At 34.0% G+C, this 23074-nt stretch overlaps 1 long non-coding RNA gene across 1 annotated transcript; it reads left to right on the top strand.

Moving 5' to 3' along the window:
• The first annotated feature begins 868 nt into the window (after nt 1-868).
• On the top strand, nt 869-1980 carry LOC107860917. The gene is made up of 2 exons (XR_001671662.2): nt 869-1577; nt 1647-1980. It is a non-coding gene; the product is annotated as an uncharacterized LOC107860917 (long non-coding RNA).
• Nucleotides 1981-23074: the final 21094 nt, after the last annotated feature.

The raw sequence follows: 23074 nt of genomic DNA, 5'->3' as shown, positions 1-23074 counted from the left end.
GTTAGTCTACCAATATATGTCAAACAAAAGTCTAGACTCATACCTTATTATCTAATGTTTGTAAACTCTTCCTTTGCATCAAAGGTATGCTTAGTGGATTTTTTTTTTATATTTAAACAATTTAGACAAGGGCCGAATGTCACTGCTTGATTAGAAAAAGCGGCAGAAAGTCATTATGGAAATAGCTAGAAGATACTCTATCTTCATCAAGACTCAAGATTAAGAATAATACACAACGATGTAAAGGCCAACAACATTCTTTTCGATGAAGAAATAAGTCCCAACTGCTAGAATATTTAGCGGAAACCAAAATAAAGAAAACATTCTTCAAATTATGAACATAGTAAGAGCAAATAATGAATGTGCTTCTTCCATCATGTCCTTATTCCAATACTTTGCATACTAACTATAGAATTTTCTTTGTAATGGCTATATGTCACCTCAATATGCTCTCAACAGTCTCTTCTCAGTAAAATCTGATGTCTTTACCTTTGGTGTCATCTTATTGGAGGTGTAAAGTAGTTTGTACTTGTATAGGAAACTTATCCCACATCAATGGATAAGTAGTAAGAAAGTTTAAGTACTCCGGCACTTTGTGTGTAGTTGAATCTATTGTCGTAGGCTTGAGCACAGGTCAGTTAGGATACAAAACTATTTTTTTTTTTTTTGGTATTTAATTTTTTTGTTACAAGTTTAATTTATTTGAAATTTAAATTTTAGTTTTAGTTTTAATTGAACCGCCTATTTTGATAAAATATCTTTTTGGAGTGGTCTTCAAAGACACCTTTTCAGAATAATCTTCTTCTATATATAACGTTACCCTAAAGTGACTAATCATTTTGCAACGACATTTTTTATTTTTAAAAATCCTGAAGAAACTTGTTTGTATCCCCAAAAGAATATATGCACAATTTTTCTTTAAGAACAATCAATTTATCCATTCCTCGAAATCCAAAGTTCTCTTCTTCTTTTTTTTTTCTAACAGGAGGTCATTAGTGTCAAAAGAACAGTCTCTTATAATAGTGATTCCCTTCCAAAGTTGATGGCTTGCCCTCACCTTGCAAGAGTAGCAGCCTTGTTAAAGAGTGCACATTCCAACTGGTCTCAAGCTACAATTAACTCTCCAATCATGACCATTGTTGACTTAGTCAACGTTTGCAACAATTTGATTTAGGGTGAAATGCTTACTCTTGTTGCTCTTTATCAGTTGGATTAGAACACGTGAATCCATCAAAAACAAATGATCCTAGATTTTATTTTTTTTTTAATAAATTTTTGGTGATCTGTTAAGACCATTTTATTATTAAAAGAAGGCCCAAATGCCCACATTACATACTACCGGATCAAATACCCGGTCCAATAGACAATGGAGCTAAAAAGACTCCCTTTGTCTTATATAGAAATGATTTAGGAAAATTTTACATCATTTCACCTTTCCCTTAACCATAATCCATTTTCCTTTGAAATCACGATGCTTCTTGAGTATTGCCCGTGGATCTTCAAGCTTCGACTTCTTTATTGTTCCAGCTGTATCGATGGTGGATTGTAGTGTCTCTTAATATCAGTTTCACTCTCAGGTGAAAATTGTTGCACTTGTAAGCCCATCTTCTTTGTCTTCAAATCTAATGTCTTCCTTCCATTTTCAGGCGGTCTTGTGTTCACTAATGGCCAGATAACTATTTCACCCAGGTTTGAATTAGAAAATTCTTTCTCTTTATCTGGTGGTTGAGGTGCTAGAACACTCCATATACCTCCCTTTGGGTGAAGATTTTTGTTAGGAAGGGGTTTCTTTGTAGCTGTAGTTTGCACAGATGTACTAACTTCTTCCAGGCTTACTGATAAATTCTCTTTTCTGTGCTGTTTATTTTCTCTGTTGTTGCTACCACTGTTATGATTGTAAGTATGCATGCTAATGTGTTGGTTATTGTTGAACTATTCTCCTTGTCTTGATCCTAATGTGAGGAATTTGATCCTTGTCAATATTTAGAAGCCGTCTTGTTTTCACTATTAACTGTTGGTATGAGTAGTATTCTTTCATGCCTTGTGTCTCTATTACTTCAGTTGCCAGAGAATCAGCGACTGAGTTGCCTTCTCTAAATGTCTGAACTAGAAACCTTATGTCCTCAATGATTCCAACTAGTTCCCAAGGAATTTTCCATTGCCTTAGAATCATGCGCTTAAGACTTAGCGAATCTATCTCTATGATGCACTTTGTAACAAGCTTCTCATGACAGTACTCTAAGGCTTCTTTAATAGCAATAGATTCAGTTTCTATGTTAGTACCAATACTCAATCCTTTAGCTCTTACATATACAAGATCCCCTCTTTCATCCCTTATTCAGAAACCATATGAACTCATCCCCGAATTCCCTCTACAAGCTTCATCCGTATTGCATTTTAACTGTAGGTGTTCCGGCTTTTTCCATACCACTTTATGATAATGAAGTATTGTTCTGCATGTACTCATTGTGTCCACCACCTTTGGCCATGTCCAATTTTTTAACTGTATCCAAGGATAAAGATTCTTGATCATTTTCTTTAGCACGTCTTGAATCTGTAACACCATCCCCTTAAAAGAAATGGACCCTCCATGTTTAATAGAGTTTCTCTGTTTCTATAAGGTCCACATAATTATGGATGGTATAGCTTTACAGATGTTGTTGAGTTTTGGTGTTGACTTCTTTGTCCACCGTGACACCACCATCTGTTGAAGTTGTACATTGTCCATCCTAATCCCTGCAAAATGAGCAAACTGCCCCCAAAGCTTTAAGGCTATGGGAGCTGTTAGTAAAACATGTGCTATGGTTTCCTTCTTTTGTCCTCACAACACCAGCATCTTGACACCATGTGAATCATCATTCTCCTTAAATTATCATCAGTAGGGATCCTTCTGATCCACTCTCCATAAGAAGAAATTATATTTGAAAGGTAAACCTTTATTCCAAATAAAATCAAAATCTCTTCTTTTATCTTTTTTTCTTCCTAACTATTTCCCAAGCAGATTTCACTGTAAATTAGCCATTTGGATTTCCCATCCACCATGGTCTGTCATTATTATGTCCTTCAACCTGAGGTTTTATTATTTGAAGTATCAACTACACCATATTTTCAGATAAAACTGATAACAACTTCTACCTATCTCACTCTCTATTTCTGATAAAGTTCTTCACCTCTATTTCCTCATCTTGAAAAGTCTCTCCTTCAACATAATATAAGGCACCCTATTTGGTCCAATTATCATACCAAAAACTTGAATTACCCATTGTCACCTGCCACTACATGAGGTGATCTACCTCTTCTCTTATAGCAACTGTTTTCCTCCATACATGTGATGCTCCGTTGCTCTAGTGAGTAAAGGATGGAACTTTTTGCAATATTTATTCCACATATATGAACTCCACATGGAGGATGTTTAAGTTCTAAAATTCCACCACAATTTTGCAAAAAGAGCCTTAGACATATCATTTAAAGATCTAAAACCCAATCCCCCTTCATTTTTTGGGTAACACATGAGGTCCCAAGACACCCAATGCTTATTTTTTGATCTAGTAGCATTACCCCAAAAAAACTTAGCAAAAATCTTGTGTAATTGATTAATTACACTCACAGGAGGGTTCATAGTAGATAAATTATATATGGGCATAGACTGTAAGACATGTGCAATAATAATGTACCTTCCCTCATACGACAACAGTCTGTTTTGCCATGAGTTTAACCTCTTCATCACCTTCTTCATCAGCTCCTCATAATGTGCCTTATTCTTTCTACCATAGAAAATAAGACAACCCAAGTAAGTGAATGGAAACTTTCCTTGGTTTATCCTAGTTATCCTCTTTATACTGTTGGCCACACTCACCGGAGTCTTATCATGCAAATAAAAGAAACTTTTATCAAGATTAATCATTTGGCCAGAAGTGAATTCATATTATCTCAAAACTGCCATCATTTTCTTCATTGATTCTGCATGTCCATAACAAAACAGAATAGTATCATCTGCATATGATAAATGGTTGATATCAGGGCTCCACTTAGGCATTCCATATCCTCTAAAATGTGGATCCTCAAATAACTCATTTAACCTTCTTGCTAGTACTTCAGCTGAAATAATGAACAAAGTAGGCGATAAAGGATCCCCCTATTTTAAACCTCTGGAGGATTGAAAGAAACCATATGACTGGCCATTTAAAAGCACGGAATACCAATTGTTACTAATCAGTCTGACCACCATGTCAATTATCCCTCAGAAAAATCAAACCTTCTCAATATTTCCACCAAGTACTTCCATGATACTCTATCATATGCCTTTGCCATATCCAACTTCACCACCATATTGTGAAGTTTATTCCTTCTATCTATGTCTCTAATAATCTCTTGAACTAGCAATACATTTTCTGTAATGCTTCTCCCTTTAACAAAACCAGCCTGATTAGTAGAGATAATATTAGGAAGAACCTCCACAATTCTCATATGAATTAACTTGGATATGATTTTATTAACAAAAGCGCTCAAACTGATGGGTCTGAGATCACCAAAAGTATTCACAGCTTTTTTCTTTGGAATCAACACAAGATTAATGTGAGTGGTGTACCTGGGTAATTCAGTTCCACAAAAGAATGCCTTAACCATATTTGTAATATCCTCCCCAACAGTGTTCCAGGAATACTGAAAAATATAACATGTGTAACCATCTGGTCCACCTGCACTTTCCCCATTTAAAGAAAACACAACCTGCTTGACTTCTTCTATGTCTGGCAATCTTTCCATTCTACTATTTTGTTCCTCAGTGATACTTTTCTTGATACAACCCAACATCTCATAATTATCAGTTACCTGGTTTTCCTTAAATTGTTCCATGAAAACCTGCACTGCCTCATCTTCAATGTTCTGTGCTGATACGATGATATCACCCTATTTTGTCTAAATTTCTATAACTTGTAGCCTTCTCCTCCTTTCTTTCACATAAGAATGAAATAATTTAGTATTTTTGTCCTCATGAGTGAACCATTTCATCCCTGCCTTTTGTTTTCAATACTCTTTCTCTATCTTCCTCAATCTTTTTAAATCTACCTCCGCTTTGCTCAAATCTTCTCTATTTTCTGCAGATGGTTGTATCTCGAACTGTGCTTACTTTGCTTTTATTGCATCCTCCAAAGTTGCTACTTTTTGGAAAATATCCCCAAACGTCTCCCTACTTCAAACAGCTAGAAAAGATTTCTACCTTTTTAACTTCTCATGAACTATATGGAAAGGAGAACCTAGAAAATTTTCACTCCAAGCTTGCTGCACTATTCCTTGAAAATCTTTATGCTTGGTCCATAAGTTCAAGAACTTAAAAGATTTTTTCAGTTGTACCTATATAGTATTTCCCATGACATGAAGAGGTGCATGGTCAGAACCTTGTCTGATAAGATGATTCACTTCACCATTAGGCATTGCCTGGAAAAGCTCATAATTACCAAACACCCTATCTAGCCTCTTATAAATGCAATCTTCTTGGATTCTACCATTCACCAAGTGAATCTGCTGCATGTATATCTTAGTTCATTCAATGCACAATTATCCATACAGTGTGCAAAATCAAGAGTCTCATGTTGTGTCACTGGAAGACCTCCAAGTTTTTCAGAATCATCCAAGATAACATTAAAATCACCCCCAACAAGCCAAGGGATATTAGTATTAGAGGCAACTTCCACCAAATCTTCCCACAACTCCAATCTTTCTAAATGACTGCATCTAGCATATACGACAGTTACTTTAAAAGAATCAGTTGCTCCTCTAAGCTTATACTCCATTGTTAAGTGTTGTGAAGAATTGGCGGTACCAATTTCTTCCGAATCATTATCCCAAATATCCAGATCTTATCAAAACAATTAAATTTAGCATTTGTTACACCTAGCATTCTTCTGTAATTCTCCAGTAGTGATGGACTTTGAAAAGGTTCCATTAAGGAAATGTAAGAATAATGGTGTTTTTTATGAAGATCTATTAATCTCTCAAATGAACTTTGAGTTTTAACAGACCTAATATTCCAGAATATCACCTTATTAATCATTGATCACTATTAGATATAAGCCCCGACTTACTCCTTGTATTGATTTGTGACTTGTTAACAATCTTCTTGTAATTTTTTCTGTTCTTTCCTTTTAATTGGCCAATTTGTCTTGGAGATAAATCTCCATCCCTCCCTATTTGCTCAATGTTAGCATCCATGTCTTCATCTTCTTCCTGATCTTGCTTTTGTTGCTTTTCCTGCTATGTGAGACTTTTAATTTTAGGAATCTCAGCTTTAAACTCTATTATGATTTCTAAATCATTTTCTGCCACCTCCACAACATAATCAACATTCTTTTCTTCTGCTTGACTTCCAGGTGAGTCCCTTGTCTCTTGGTGAACACTATCTTTCCCCTGAGCTTTATAATTCTTCTTGTATCAGCCCCTTTTTGCTAGCTGCACTGGTATGTTGAGAAGTTAAAGCTATGTTGTCATTCTTCTTATTTTGAGTGAATTGTTCAACTTGATTCTTAAGTTCCTTGTCAGTTTTTCATCCTTCTGTTCCACTGTTTTCTCTTTGTTATTCTCATCTGTTTTCTCTTTGTTATCCTCATCACCAGTATCTTTCTCTTTCAGTGCATCGAACTTATTATTTACTGCTACAGCTACCTCTTTCGAAGCTTGTTCCTTCTGATTCCATTTTCTATCTCGTCTTCTTCCATTGTTCCATCTTCCATTTCTCTGCAGTATTTGCCCCCTTTTCCTTTTTCTTTTCTTTTTCCTTCAGTATTGTCATATCTCCTTGTTCTTCCCTCTCTACGTTGTCCTCCTTTGGATATAGTTCAGGATGAATGACAAAACATTCCTTTTAATTATGTCCTTGTAGTTTGCATTCCTTATAGTACTTTGGCACATAATCGTATTTGATATGAATCCACTTCTCTACAACTTCTCATGTATTCTTTCTCATCCCAATATTAATCCTTTTGGGAAATTCTCCTAACAGATCAACTTCAACGTTCACTCTTGCGCAACTTGGTCTGGTCTTGTTCTGTGTAGCTAAATCTACCTGTAAAGGCTTCCCAATAACAGCTGCCAAAGAGAAAACTGCTTCTCTTGCAAAGAAGTTCGGTGGTAGAGATGGGAATGATATCCATGCAACTGCAGTGGTGGTTTCTTCCTCGGGGTTGAACATTGGATCCCATTTTAGTGTTCTCATCAGATATGACCAAAAATTCTTTGTAATATAGAATTGGGGTTTGGATAGAAAATGCACATAATCCTCAATCTCCGTTGCTCTCATCAAAACATGTCGATTACTCAATAAACCAATATTGACTTCTCGTTTCAACTCACATTGCTTTGGGATTAAACGTCGTAGATCTTGTATATCTGGCCAGCCATATGAGAATTTTCCAATTACTGCGTATTGTAGATCTTCCTTAATAATCATTTGATTCACTTCCTCTTCTTCCCAAATGATACGTGGTTCTCCATGCAAGTAAGAAATTTCTTTCAATAGAATCTGCATGTTATAAATATTAGATGATTGTAAAATATTTGCAAACGTGGGTTTTGTTGTTGTTATATCTATTTGACCAGTCTCCGTCACCGAAGGCTGGCCACCGGCCACCAAGGCCATTAATTTCGGCTATCAAAACGTGTAGACAAAGTTAGGGTTCCTATTTTTTCGATGGTAGGGTAATGATCCTGGATTCATTATCACATTCAGCCTGAAGTACGTGGATCAACAGTTAGAGCCATTGCAAAAAGTAAAGTACATTATATGTAAGCACACCAGTCAACTTTTACTCATTTATCCTCACCTTACCATGTACCTCACCTCATGTGATAATTCCTCCACTAAAAACAAAATAACAAATTTTCAATAAAAAATAACAACCGGTCCTAATTACTTTGGAAACCTCACCACCCCTACCCACGTGCCCCCTACCTTACCCCCTTTTCACATTTTTCCTCCTTCCCCTTTAGGGCCCGTTTGGCCATGGAATTTTTTTTCTTTTTTTCAGAAAATTTTTTCGAAGTTGGAAATTGTGGTGTTTGGCCATGAAAATTAGGAAAATAATTTCAAAAAATTTTTCTGAAAAGGAAAACAGGTTTTTTGTTGTTTTCACAATTTTCCAACTCCAATTCCAACTTTTACTATTATTACATATAACCTCAATCTTTTAAATTTTTACATAAAACTCTCCTTATAACATTACTTTTTTAATATTATGTATATAGCAGTTTTAAAGAATAAGATAATTATAATTTCAAACTTAATGTTATCCTAATTAATATATATCTTTTTTTCTCTCTCATCATTATTTTTATCCCTTATTTAATTTTCTCTCTTATTTAAGACGTTATTTTACTTCTAATTTATATTTATACCCATAAATATATAAAATATTATATTTATAATAAAAATATACAAAGTATGTTATATATAAAGTTTATATCATGTATATACCATATACACACATATATAAATATACAAAGTATTAAGAAGCATACTAAGCATATTTATAATATAAATATACAAAGTATGTTATATATGAAGTTTAACCATGTATATACCATATATACACATATATAAAAATACAAAGTATAAAGAAACATACTAAGCATATTTATATATTTATGGTATATGATATAATATACCATAAATATGCAAAGCATGTTTTACATAGAAATAATTTATCCACACACAGTAAAATCTTTCATGTATAAGAAAATTAAAGAAAATAATTAGCGGCACCTTAAAATTTAATAACAACTCATCACTTCCTATTTTTTAGGAACGAAAAATGAAGGAAATAAATTAAATAAATTCCTAAAAATATATATTTGTTTGGAAGATAATATTTGTTATCTAAAAAACAGGAAGCAGTGATCTGTTAATATGACATCCATATTTAAATTTTCAAATATGAGAAAACGGCTATTAATGTAAATATTATATATGTCATAATTGAAATTCATTAAATATGGTCATGTATAAGTAATTATCTATCTATAATACATTAAAAGTGTGAAGATCCTTAGAAAAGTGAATTGAACTTTTTTGCCCTTCATTAAAAGACTCTGCAATAGATAAAACTGTCATTTACAATTTTACTAAATTATTATTTAATTATTTTATGATATTTTAGGTGTTCTACTGAAAATTGGTTATTAAATCTTTCCTTATTTAAACATAATAAAAATTAATATTAATTAATTATTTTATAATATTTTAGCTGTCCTACAAAATATTGGTTATTAAATCTTTTCTTATTTAAATATAATAAAAATTATTATTAGTTTTCAGTGCCTAATTTATATTTGAGGAACTATATATTAATCTTTTACCAAAAAAGACTTTTACGTAACTAAATATGAACTTAATTACTAACCAAATACTACTTTAGTAGTAGCTTCTTTACCAAATTTGTAAAACTCTTTTTAACAATAATTTAATAAAAATAGATAGGTTATTTTGGCAAGAATTTTACTTAAAATAGAAAATAAATTAAGTAAATTTTGTTTTTTCAAGTTAGCATCCAAGTATTCGTCTCTTTGCTTTTCTATTTAATTTGTATTTTCGTTGCACTTTAAATTTCTTTTATTAGGTTGTTCGTTGCTTTTAAATGTTGTTTTAGTTGCCTAACTATGTGATTTTTACGTGTGATTTGTGGTATTTTGAGATTCTATCCTTAATTTTTGAGATTCTGTTATAATTTATGTTTGATAGGTTGTGACCTCGCCCGGAAGAATGCGGTAAGGATGCAAATTTCAATTCAAATTCAAAACTTCAAAAGAACACGGATAATTGAGGTATAACTTCTACCAATTTAAATTAACATTCGATATATTATTTTCAAAATTTTGATGATCTATCGATATCTAAATTTATTAATTAGAAGGAAATTATTCTCTAAATAATTTTTTTGTCGATCATATGTGGGTTAATTTATTAGTCACAAAGAAATTGAGGTTAACGTTTTCAATATGTATCATAATATTGTCGTAAGTGTATCAGGTAAATATTTACATTTAATTATGTACGTTCTTCTATTAAAGACATATATAATATTGATTTTGAGTAATTGAGGAGTGTAAAATATTTGTCCATGTACGTTCATTAGTTCTAGCAAGGTAGAGATGTGATGTTGGACAAGATCGAAAGATAATAGTATATTATTACAAAGTATTTTATTATTTGCATTCTCTTAATTTTCCATTTTTTTTCTCCCTTTCTATTATATTTTATATCATGAATATTAGTCTCAGTAATAATATTTTTTGTTTAAATTTAATATGACGTATAGGTACGACAAATGCTCCTCTGTAGCTTAATTTTTTCCTACATTTTTTCTATGGTGAGCAAAAATTTTCAATTCATTAAATTTTTCGTTGTATATATATAATTTATTGACTAAGATGAAATATTTATAGTGTCAAATTATATCTTTTAAATAGATATAACACTATTGCTATTTTTAGAAAAATTTATTTCTTTATATATAATTTTATTTATCATCACGACACTCACGTGCAAAGCACGTACACTTGACAAGTTTTTATAATAGTGTCTAATTGTGTTCTTTTTTCATTAGTAGGTAAATTTTAGTTGGATGATTTTGATAGTTTGTAAAAGTTAGGGCATAAAATCATATTAAATTTTTTTTTTCAAAAGTCAAAAAAAAATAAAAAAAGACATGGTCAAACACAACTCCAACTCCAATTTCAACTCCAACTCCAAAAAATTTTAATTTTCATGGCCAAACGGCTACTTAACAATTTCACCTCACTATTTACACATGTACTCACACACCTAAATATACACTCAGGGGAACCTCACAATTTCCATTCACAAAATACACTACACACACACTCTCACATTTACGGAGAGCATATATCCTCACATACATACACTACTTCACAACAACAATACACCCCCACTCATCTATTTCCATGAAGATAACAATAACGCACCACTCAATGATATGGAGGGGAGGGATATAGAATAAGAAGGAAAAATAAAGAAAAACATAGGGAGAGATCAAAAGTCAGGAAAATTGAGAGAAAATCAAAGAGAGAAAGGAAAGCCAGTAAAAAAGGGGGGGAGGAGAGAGAAAACAACAAGAGAATTGAGAGAGATAGACGCAGAGAGAGATCGGAGAGTAAGGGTGTAGACACGTAAAATTTATTGGATCAAATTCATATAAAATTTAAATTTGATTCACATTTTATTGGGTTTAAACTTAGTTTGGGCTTAAAAAAATAATAATCCTATTGTATTCCTCATCAAGGTCCATCTCACCTTGAAGCCCAAACTCATCAAGTGATGTGGCATTCCAATTATTTCAAGACCAGTGATACGCCGCCACATGTACAAATGATGTGGAAATATCATTCAAATTCAACAACCAGTCAAAAGGCGCCAAGTGGCAAAGTGACATATTTCGTCCAATCACAAACAACTAGGCCTACCCCTTACAACTATAAATAGGGGAGTAACATAACATTCTAAGGGGAAGAAAAGAAAAAGAAGGACATTCTGCAAGAATTGGAGGAAGCTTCTGCATTGACTACATAACTCTTCAACGAATTGACTAACGGAGTTCTTCCCGGAGATCAACTCGACAAGATGAAGTGCTGTCAGACAATTTCTGGAGATCCAAACACATTTTTAGGAGGCTCAAATCATCCTACATTCGAGAATCACGCTGCAAAGGACCTCGAATCACGAAAAAAACTTTGAAGAGAAGAATCGAGAGAATAACGGAATTGTACCTGCAAAATTCATTTATATAAAATTATTCTTTTTGTTTATTTTATTTTTGCTTGCAGTTATTTTCAGCGTTAACAAAATTTGTTGCAAACAAATTGGCACGCCTAGTAGGACCAGTTCTGCTCTTCATCTCTTCCTCCTACAAGTCAAAGAAAATCACATATTCAACTACTACAATGAACTTCAGAAAAATCAATGAAGTTTCGTGCAAGAAGTCTACTACTGCCACGTCTACTGAGATCAAATTCGTTAGCCCCATCAACCGACGCAATCTCAATGCTTGTACTTTGGATGATCCCAATACTTCACCATTTTGGAGATGACGAAAAGGAGAAAATCTCAAATTTCGGCAGTAACTACAACCCCTGGGGGCAGCTTTGCATCTATGTTATCAGATGAACAGTCTGAAACTGGTTGCAACTTTTGAGAATCTGAAAACTTGATGAATTCTCCAACTTCAATGAAAGTCAACACCTCCATGGTTGATGCAATTGACTTGGACAGGAAGTTTGCAATGATGGAGCAAACCATTAAAACCTTAAAGAAGTCCGTTGATGAGAAAGATCATCAAATCACTCAACTTATGAGCAAGTTAGATCTCTACGATCCTGGAGAGTTAAATTATAATCTAACACACAAGAAAAAGTTGATGGTGAATCTCTCATGAAGACAAGTGACAATTATTGCAATGATCGATCCGCTTCAATGGCTACTCTAACAGTTCAACAACTGCAAGATATGATTGCAAAAACCATCAAGGCACAATATGGCGGTCCATCACAAAGTTTCATAGGATACTCAAAGCCGTATTCTAAGCGAATTGAGGGCTTACTGATGCCAATTGGATATCAACCGTCAAAGTTTCAACAATTTAATGGAAAGGGAAATCCAAGGCAACACATCGCTTATTTTGTTGATACTCGTAGCAGTGCTGGAACATATAGCGATCGTCTTGTCAAGCAATTTATTCACTCCTTGAAAGGCAATGCTTTTGATTAGTACACAAACTTGGAGTCTGGATCAATTGATTGTTGAGAGCAACTAGAAAGTCAGTTTCTAAATCGTTTCTACAGTACCCATCGTATGGTCAGCATGATAGAGTTGACAAACACAAGACAAAGTAAACATGAGCCTGTACTGGATTACATAAATCACTGGCAAACATTGAGCTTTGATTGCAAGGATCAATTTTCTGAAACTTCTGCAGTTGAAGTTTACATTCAAGGGATGTGTTAGAGCCTGTGTATATCCTCCAAGGAATTAAGCCTCGAACTTTTGAAGAATTAGCTATGCGCGCTCATGATATGAAGCTAAGTATTACAAACCATAGATGGCGTCACCTGTTTTTAATCCTAGGAAGGAAGTCACGAAATTTGAAGACTCATTTGAAAACCAAACTGGGGAATCTATGACGACAACTGTGAGTTTTATGAGGTCTCTTACAAGACAAAAGTTAAAAGAAGAAGTTCCAAAGCAATAAATGCGAGAGGTAAAAAATCAACCAACCTTGAAAGAGTTATAAGCAAGGGTATATCCTCTTCCCGACTCTGATGTTCCTAAAATTCTTGATCAGTTGTTAGCCAAAGAAGTCATTGAAATTTCTAAGTCAAAGTGACCTGAAGAATCAAACAAAGTCAATGATCCTAAATACTGCAAATTTTATCGCATTGTTGGTCATCACTCCACAAAATGATTCATCCTGAAGGAAAAAATCATGACATTAATGCAAAAGGGAAAGATCATCATTGATGATGGCGATATAGTTGACGCAAATCATGTTAGTGCCAAATTGCACCATATGAAAGGTTCAATTTCAAAAGCTCTACAATCCATACACTCTGTGGAATCACCAAAAGTTAAAAAAAAATCATCATGCTACAATTTAGGAGCTTTGACCCAATTAAGGTTCCATCCTTGAAGAAAACAATGAGCAAATCCATGCCAAATGACTTCTCCAATAGCAAGAAGGGTGATACTTAGACATTGATCGCTCGCAAAAGAAAAATATGTCAAAATGCTTCTAAACTCCAACTTTCAAAAATCAACACAAGATCAAGTGCAAATCTATTTCAACCAATGGGGAAAATAAATACCAAACTGAAGTGCAACCATACTCCATTACAAAGGGTTGGAAGAAAAGTTTCATCACAAGAATTCTTCCCCAAAATGCTCCTTGCTGCACGAGCTTAAACTGCAAGTCAAAAATGCTCCTTTCTGCACAAGCTTAAACTGCAAGTCAAAAATGCTCCTTGCTGCATGAGCTTAAACTGCAAGTCAAAAATGCTCCTTGTTGTACAAGCTTAAGCTGCAAGTCAAAAATGCTCTTTTCTGCACGAGCTTAAACTGCAAGTCAAAAATGATCCTCGATGAATGAGAATAAAATGCAAGCCAAAATGCTCCTCGATGCACGAGCCTAAACTGTAAGTCAAGACATTTTTCGACGCATGAGCCTAAACTGTAAGTCAAAATGCTTCTTAAGGAACGAGCTTAAACTGCATGTCACTCTTGGCCCACATGAGTCTAAACTATGAACAGCTCTCAAAAAAGAAAAAAAAGGAAAAGTATGAAGCTTGAATGTATATTTGGAGTCCTTTGAAGATGTGTATTAAAGCAAAAGGATTCTTCATTATCTCCCAAGCAATAAATTCTTCTCGATAAGAAAAAAACTTATGGTACATTGAATATTGCTCTAGTCTGGCCTTCAATATATTGCAGAAGTGATGCGGCCTAAAACTTGAAGTTGATGATGAAATTCATGAAGTATCCAAAATCTAACGAGAAATAGAATATCACAAGATTTAGGCTGCAACTTTGGAAAAGTACCTAAAAAATATAAAGGTTATATGCTAATGGATTTCACGCTTAATGTATATCTGTGATTCTACTTTTCAATGCAAAAAATGGAACCTGATTTCGATACTTCCACATCAAGATATAGAATTTATCGAGACGTTGCGCAAAGCTGAACTAACCAGCGAACCAAGATTAGAAGGCTGTGTTTGGAGCAATATCTGGGACGTTCAGATGCAAACTAATTTGGGTTTCTACATTAGACGTAGCTTTGCGAGTCTACTTTTTAATGCAAAAAATAGAACCTGATTTCGATACTTTCACGTCAAAGTATGAAATTTATCGTGACGCTGCGCAAAGCTAAAATAACCAGTGAACCAAGATTAGAAGGTTATTTTTGGAGCAATATCTGGGACGATTCAGATGCAATCTAATTGTGGTTTCCACATGAGACGTAGATCTGCGAATCTACTTTTCAATGCAAAAAAATGAAACCTGATTCCAATACTTCCACGTCAAGATATGAAATTTATCGTGACGCTGCGCAAAGCTGAAATAACTAGCGAACCAAGATTAGAAGGATGTTTTTGGAGAAATATCTGGGATGATTCGGATGCAATCTGATTGCAATTCACGCGTAAGATGTAGATCTATGAGTCTAGTTTCCAATGCAAAAAATAACTCCTGATTTTGATACTCCTACATCAAAATACAAAATTTATCGTGACGCTGCGCAAAGCTGATAAAACAAATGTATCAGGACATTGAATTCCATTTTTATAAATAAAAAAACTCATATTTTTATTCTCTCATTGGAGAATATATATTTTTGTGGACGTGTGCCTAATACATGCTCACTAAAGCTAAAAAGGGAAATTTTCAATGTCGTCAAGGATGAAATCAGATCATTCCAAGTCACTTTTTTATCAAGCAGTAAGAAAGTAATACACCAAATGATTCAACATCAATCATGTCAACCTTTTTGGTCAGATATCAAGACCATTTGCATAAACCTGCACAAAAAATGAAGATATAACATTTCTACAGTGTTGACCGGATGAATCTTCTCGGTTACATGCGGATTGATGCCAACTACGTAAAACTTCAATCTGGCGATAAGTGTCGGTACCAAACGCACAATTCTTTAATTTGACATGATCAACATTGGGAGAAACAAATACCTTTGAAATCATGAGAATGAAAACACATTCATGAGTACTTCAAGTCTCGCAGCCAAGTTTCGGCAAGCCTACACATCGACCAACCTTAAAGTAGGGGGCATCTGTAGACACATAAAATTTATTGGATCAAATTCATAGAAAATTTAAATTTGATTCACATTTTATTGGGTTTAAACTTATTTTGGGCTTAAAAAATAATAAGTCTATTGTATTCCTCATCAAGGTCCATCTCACCTTGAAGCCTAAACTCATCAAGTAGCGTGGCATTCCAGTCAAATCCAAGACCAATGATACGTCACCACATGTACAAATGATGTGGAAATCTCATTCAAATCCAACAATCAGTCAAAAGGCGTCAAGTGGCAAAGTGACATATTTCAACCAATCACAAGCGACTAGGTCTACCCCCTACAATTATAAATAAGGGAGTAACATAACATTCTAAGGGGAAGAAAAGAAAAAGGAGGACATTCTGTAAGAATTGGAGGAAGCTTCTACATTGACTACACAGCTCTTCAACGAATTGACTAACGGAGTTCTGCCCAGAGATCAACTTGACAAAAAGTGCTGTCAGACAATTCCTGGAGATCCAAACACATTTCTAGGAGGCTCAAATCATCCTACATTCGAGAATCATGCTGCAAAGGCCCTCGAATAACGGAAAAACTTTGAAGAGAAGAATCTAAAGAATAATGAAATTGTACCTGCAAAATTCATTTATATAAAATTATTCTTTTTATTTATTTTATTTTTTCTTACAGTCAATTTTCAACATTAACGAAAATTTGTTGCGAACAAAGGGTGAACGAAGAAGAAATGGATTCTTTGTTTTTTTTTTGAATTTTTTGATGAATTCTCGTTAGAATCCCGCCCAAAAATGTTGAAACAGTAAAAAAAACCCAACCTACCGGTTTCTTCCTCATCAAACTCGCCAGAAAATGCATATAAACCAGCAACCAAACCCCTTATTAAAAATCCATTATCATTGGCCCACCCCATCAAAAATCCATGAGAAATCGACCAAAATCAAGTTTTTGCATATGAAATTAGTTAGATCTCAGGGTTGTTCGAGATCTAGATCGAATTTGAGGTTCCAGTATTCAAGGTTTTTTCGATGAGGCTCTATCATCAATAGTTTACCAGCTACTGTATCGACCTCAAAAGGATCATTTTAGTTGAAAAACATTAAGGCTCATTTCTCCTCTCATTCTCTATTTTATCTTGAATTTTGACTATTTTTGTGGATATGAACAATTTGTGTGCTTAACATGCTTGGATCTTCGTTGTGTGAATCTGGTTGGTGATATGTTTGGATTAGGCTATTTGAGCAATTTTTATTGTCATGGTTGGACTTTGATTATTTGATTTCATATTAATATTAATGAATCAAGTGATTGGGAATGAAATTGGAGCAAAAATTGAACAAGTGATAAAAGTGAATGCGGATTTATTTTGATTCATTGTTAGTGGTTTAATTCAAAATAAATATTGATGTTGTTGAATGCGATAGAATCGTGATAGGTCGAAAGAGGTAGGCAAATTTAGAAATTGTAGTTTGTTGAACTGTTTGAAATGTTTTTTGAATGATTTTGTTATATCACATTTGGATCAACTGTACTCATTTGGTCGAGGAATGCCCCAAGGTTATTTATATTGTTTGATCCCAAAAAATGCCCCAAGGGAGTTGTACTCGAAGACGATCCGTGATCAAGGTCCTGAATGTCGGGTGGAGTTTAGTCTAGGACTAGTTTAGAATAGGATTTACATTTTTACATTTTTTTATTTTTGGGACTGTATGATTCGGATTGGACATTATTTCATTTTGATTCTTTGCTTGATTTGTTTGTTTGTTTGTTTTATGTGTTTTGATGGTTTATTCACTTTATAGTATCATACTAGCTGATATAGTTCACGGAGAGACTATGGTCAAACCACGGGATCGAGAAATACCTAACACCTTTCCCTCAGTCAACGAAATTCATTAATTGGAATCTCTATTTGTGGACCAGTTTAAAAGATTCAAAAATTATTTTGAAAAAGAAATTTTTGAAGGTGACTTGGCACACCAAATTTATACCAAATGGCAACTCTAAGTTTGATCATAAAAAATCTTTTTCAAAACAAATTTTTATTTTTGTCACTTTAATAATAAAACCCTTTTCAAACTTAAAATCAATTCTTTTGACAAAAAAGAGTGTGACAACTCTGGCGATTCTGCTGGGGATTTTTACAATTCAGGCTTCATTTTGAGTTGTATCGTCTTAGTTTGACACTGTAAGTGTATAGACATTTTGTTTGTGTTATTGATTGTGTTATTATTTTATTATTATTATTATTATTGAGTGCCTATGTGCTAAGTTTTTACATTATTTCTCTTATGTTTTACCATTTTATATCTGGTATCATGTGTATTACCTCGAATCATTCTTTCACAACAACTCCCATAGTACACATGTGTACATGAACATTCGTTGAGTCACTCTTATTTTAGGAGGGAGATTCGTTGGGTGTATGGAGTAGGTGAAAAGTTGTCGCAGCCACTATCGATCATATACTCCTCCGAACAACCTTGTTAGTGAACCCCAGCCTAGGTCAGCCTTTAGGTCATGTTTATTTGCATCTTATTGAGACCTAGCGGGGCCTGCTTGGTCCTTTGTAGGAGACTCACATCTAAAGCATCTTTACGTGCTAACTGTTGCATCTTTGAGAGTAACAAGGTCATTTTACGGACTGAACTGGATAAGCATGTGCTAGAATTAAGGGAAAGATTGTGTTTAGGCTAGGAAAAGTTCGAAAAAAAAAAGAAAAAAAATGAGTCCAAGAGTCATAGTTTTTAGGAGATTTTAAAAAATGAGTCCAAGAGTCGTAGTTTTTAGGAGTTTTTTGTCTTTTATTTTCCACAATAAAAAATTTATAAAGATCTTTTTTTAACCTTTTGCAAACATTTTTCTCAAAAGATCAAAACATCAAAAAAAAATTTTTTGTTCTCTTGAGCAAACATTCATAATCTGAAAATTTAAAAAAGATTTTTTTTTTCAATAGGAACTTTTTATAAAAGAAAAAAAGATGGTAGAAGTTTGTACAATTCATATAATGAAAATACCAAAAATATTTTTCTTTCATAGTTGTTGGTGTCATTTTTATGTGAAGTGTCAAATTGACAATTCAAAAGATTTTATTGACGTTTTTCATCTCCTGTTTGTGGTCATGTCTCTCAAGTCAGGGTTCAGTCGGTGATTTAAATTTAATTGTCCAATCTGGACAAACTACGCACACTTAATTTTTCTCTCGAGAGAGTGAGAAACGGAGGCAGCCCTTCTAGGGTTTGGGGATCTTATTTAAAAAAATTCAAAAAAATTCTTCTATTCATTTTAGAGTAGGTGTTTTATATATGCCTTGAAACAAAAAATACAAAAAGAAATTCTTTAATATTCTGAGGTTTCCATTTGGAATGAAATTCAAAATTGAAAATGTAAAAAAAAATTGTCAGTATCTTTTGAAAGTAATGATAAAACAAAAAGAAAAAAAAATATTTTTTCTTATTTTTAGATTAGTTGTATGCACGTGTAGCTTTATCTGAAAAATTACAAAAGATTTTTTGTTGACAATTTTAGGTTTCAGTTTTGTATGATGTCACACTATTTTTTTTACCAAAAAGATTTATTTTTAAGTTTGAAGAGGGTTTTATTATTAAAAGTGACAAAAGGGACAAAAATGTGTTTCAAAAAGGATTTTAAAACTTGAATTCAGAGTTGCCTCTTGTCATAGATTTCTTATTCCAGGTCACCTTTGGAAATCCTTTTCAAAATCAATTTGATTCTCAAAAACTGATCCGCGAATAGAGATTTCGATTAAGGAATTCTGTTGACTGAGGGGAAGGTGTTAGGCACCCCTCAGTCCCATGATTCTAGCACGGTCGCTTCTCGACTTGTATCGATTAATCTGATGCTATGAAGTGAATAAACCACATAAAACACAAACAAACAAACAACACAAAACAAGTTCAAAAAATATTGTTCAGTCCAATTATTACAGTCCAAAATAAAAATACTAAAATAAACCTATACTAACACTGAACTATGCTCTACCCGATGCCTTGCGCCTTCATCACAAACGTTATTCGCATACAAGATACTTTGGGGCATTCCCGGGTGAATTACTACAAATGGCCTCGGGACATTCCCGGGCTAAATGAATAAATTTTTTCAATGTGAGAAAACTAAAAATATTCAACAAATATTTCAAACATTCAACTGTCCACAATCTCAACATTTGCCTACCCCTATCATTTGCCTATCCATTTGACGGACTAACACATGATACTATCGAGTTCGAGAAAAATAATATCCATTTCAAATCAACTCAATCAATGAACCTATCCGAGTCTATATTCATTTTTATCACTTTTCAATCCCACTACCAAGTTTATCCTTAATCAATGATTAACTTAATACATAATTATCCATTGTAACCTTCTAAATTTTGAATCCAACATCAACCAACATCAATGATTCAAACATCACAAAATGACACAAAACAAACTTCATGTAACATGAATTCATCACACAACGTATTCAAAACTTAAAATTAATAGAAAATAAGATGAAAAATGGACCTTAACATCATTTTTAATTAAAATTACTCCTTCCAATTAAAATTGAAATCGAAGTCTCAATGGAACCTTAACGGTCAACAAAACCAACTCGATATCGGAAACTGCAATTTTGAACAGCCTTAAAATCAAAGAAAAATCTTAATACAAATAAAAAACAACGGAAATTCACTGGAATCAAAGCTGGTTTCTTGTTCGTGTCTTCGTTAGAGCTCAGGCAACCCAAACATTAATGAAGAGCATCGAATTAGTCGAGTTCTGATCAAATTTTTGGGATGTTCTTGCTGGTTTTGGTGTTCTGGTAGTTTGATGATAGCTATGCGGTGTATTCCAACGAGGCTTCACTAAAATCTGAGCTCGCAAACTAGTTCTCCTCCCTATTTTCTTTCTCTCTCTCAAGATCTCTCACTCTCAATTTTCTCTCTTGATTCTCAATTTCTCCCCCTCGATTTCCTTACTATCTTCTCTTATCTCTCTATTTTTTCACTATTTTATCAATTCTAATCCCTCTTCTTCATCTATTTTTTATGTGTTGTGATCTGTTTCAATTTGTGCGTGCGTATTGTTCTGTGAGTGTATCATCACTGTTACCTACATAGTTGTGTTGTGTCCCTCAGTGTATATATGTATTGGTCAGTAAAGATTAAAGGTGAGTAGGTGTGTTATGTAAATATTGTATATGTAAATTCTGTTAAGGTGGGTGGCCAAAACGTGATAGGAAGATAGGGAGGTGGTAAGCACGTGAGGTAGGGGTGAGGGAGTATGGTGAGGTGTCCACCTTTAATTAGAGAGGTTTTTATATTTATTAATAATTGGTTATTTTTGTTTTTGTATGGAAGAATTATGGAATGGGATAGGGTGTATGGTAAGGTGAGGTAAATGGGTAAATTTGGCTTTCGGGTGGGGATAAAATTATGTGTCTACATCATGCCCCTCTTTAGGTGTAAACATAAAGGGTGTAAAACAAAGAAGTTGAAAACGAGGCAGAATTTTATCCCCACCATTACTAAAATAAGAAACAAAAGAAAGAAGGGTAATCGAGTCTTGATTTTGAACATTCTACCTATCTCAAGTTATATGGGAGTCAAGTTACATGTAGCTCTAAGATTGACAAGAAAAGGGGCTATACCGAGTTGGAGATTTGAGTGAGATCCCATCGAGGTTCTGATCCACGGCTCCGTCCTTACATCAAAAATAAAAAATACAAGTTAAAAAAGATAACTGAAATTACAAAAGTCCTATAAGATAACTGAAATTACAAAAGTCCTATCTATGCAACTTCTCTGGACTGTTGAATTGAGTTTCTGATGTTTTCAAAATTGACAAAAGATTTGATCCTCTCTTAGGTTTGAACTTTTGAATAAATTCTTTCTCCATACAAAATTTGATGTTGGAGATGAACTCAACAATTGCCCATGTTCTGTCGGGGGTACTTCTGAATTTGAACTTGAATTTGAAAATCTTCACCCTATTTTCCAGGCGGGCTCCTGACATACAATTTTTCACCTTGTTGCTTGGCTTTTTAATTTTATCACCCTGGTCTCCAAGCGGACTCCTGACTTACTATTTCTTAGTCTGTTGACTTTCAATCTCATAACTTTATTCTCCGAGTGGGCTCCCAACTTGAAATTTCATCACCCTTTCTTTAGGTGGTCTCCTAACTTTTAATTTCATCACCCTGTTCTTTAGGCGGGCTCCTGACTTGCAATTTCATCACCCTATTCTCCAGGTGGGCTCTTGACTTACAATTCCATCACCCTGTTCTTTAGGTAGGCTCCTGACTTTCAATTTCATCACCCTGTCCTCTAAGCAAGCTCCTGACTTACAATTTCATCACCTTGTTCTTCAGGTAAGCTCCTGATTTTCAAATACATCACCCTATTCTTCAGGCGATCTCCTAACTTTCAATTTCATCGCTCTATTCTTCAGAAGGGCTCCTGACTTTTAATTTCATCAGCCTATTCTTCAGCGGGATCCTGACTTTCAATTTTATCATCCTATTCTTCAGGCGGGCTTCTAACTTGTAATTTTATCACTCTGTTCTTCAGGCGGGCTCCTGACTTGCAATTTTATCACCCTGTTCTTCAGGAGGGCTCCTAACTTGTAATTTCATCACCTTGTTCTTCAGGCGGACTCCTAACTTGTAATTTCACCACCTGTTCTTCAGGTGGGCTCCTGACTTTTAATTTTATTACCTTATTTTTATGCGGGCTACTGAATTATGATTTCATCACGCTGTTCTTCAGACGGGCTCCTAACTTTTAATTTCATCACTCTGTTCTTTAGGAGGGCTCCTAACTTTAAATTTTATCACCCTGTTCTCCAGGCAGGCTCCTGACTTAGAAGTTCATCACCCTGTTCTTCAGGCAGGCTCCTGACTTTCAATCTCATCACCATGTTCTCCAGGCAGGCTCCTGAAATCAAAATCAAAACTAGAACAAAAATTATCCCACACAAAGATTATGATAAAGAAAGATTCCATTTTCCAGAAAAATAAAATCTCATTTTCTAAAAGGGTCCTAAAGTGAAGTTCCAAATAACAGGAATTAAATTTTCTTTTTGCCCCAGTTTATCATCAAAAGCTTTTGCGGGTGTCAAACCCAATCACAACTACTTGTAGCAATGCATAATGCAAAGATGAATCAAGAATCTAATCAATAAATACACTTTTTGAGGGTAAAATTGAATGGCTGAGAACAACAAGTCTCTCTCTTAAGA

Source organism: Capsicum annuum, chromosome 2, assembly GCF_002878395.1.
Source record: "Capsicum annuum cultivar UCD-10X-F1 chromosome 2, UCD10Xv1.1, whole genome shotgun sequence".
NCBI classification, from domain to species: domain Eukaryota; kingdom Viridiplantae; phylum Streptophyta; class Magnoliopsida; order Solanales; family Solanaceae; genus Capsicum; species Capsicum annuum.
This window is presented reverse-complemented; position numbering and strand designations above follow the sequence as displayed.